This window comes from Propithecus coquereli, unplaced genomic scaffold (genome assembly GCF_000956105.1).
Source record: "Propithecus coquereli isolate 6110/MARCELLA unplaced genomic scaffold, Pcoq_1.0 Scaffold3, whole genome shotgun sequence".
NCBI lineage: Eukaryota > Metazoa > Chordata > Mammalia > Primates > Indriidae > Propithecus > Propithecus coquereli.
Window position 1 is genome coordinate 14,436,235 of NW_012148618.1, and position 671 is coordinate 14,436,905.

Genomic DNA, 671 nt, shown 5'->3' on the forward strand with positions numbered 1-671 from the left:
CTCATAACTCCATGAGGGTTACAGATGAGCAAACTAGGGTTTGGGGAGATGAAATAATTTGCACAACGTCTCAGAGCTAATAAGAGAGGGTCAGAATTTGAACTCAGTCTGTATAACTGCAGAGGTTTTAATATCCATGATTTAGGAGGAGCAGGGACAAACTGCAAAACAGTTGACACAAAGTTTTTTGTGTTTTAAAATGTATTTTTATTTGAATACTGAATATGGGTGTCCTAAATGTTCTAAGAATTCATAACCATTAAAATAACGTGAAGAAAACAGAGGAGAAACTGAAAAGTTATCAACTCCACAACCTTATGAAGGAGTTAACAAAAAGCTGATGATATAATTAAACTGTGAAAGCCAAATTGCTTAAGGAAGTCAATAATTGTCTGTGACACTATATTAACCTCCTAACTCTAGGTTGATATAGGTACCTGTAACTCCTGCAATTGAAGCAATCTCAACTGGCATGTATCTTATCTCTACAGAACTTCCTCCTGTTAATTTTCTTAATAATACTTTTTATTTTGAAAAAATTTCAGAGCAACAAAATTGGAAAAAGGGTATAACAAAAAATAATATAATCTCTCATAAACTCTTCACCTAAATTCACACATTGTTAACATTTTACCACATTGCTCCGATCATTATTTTTATTGTGGTAAAAT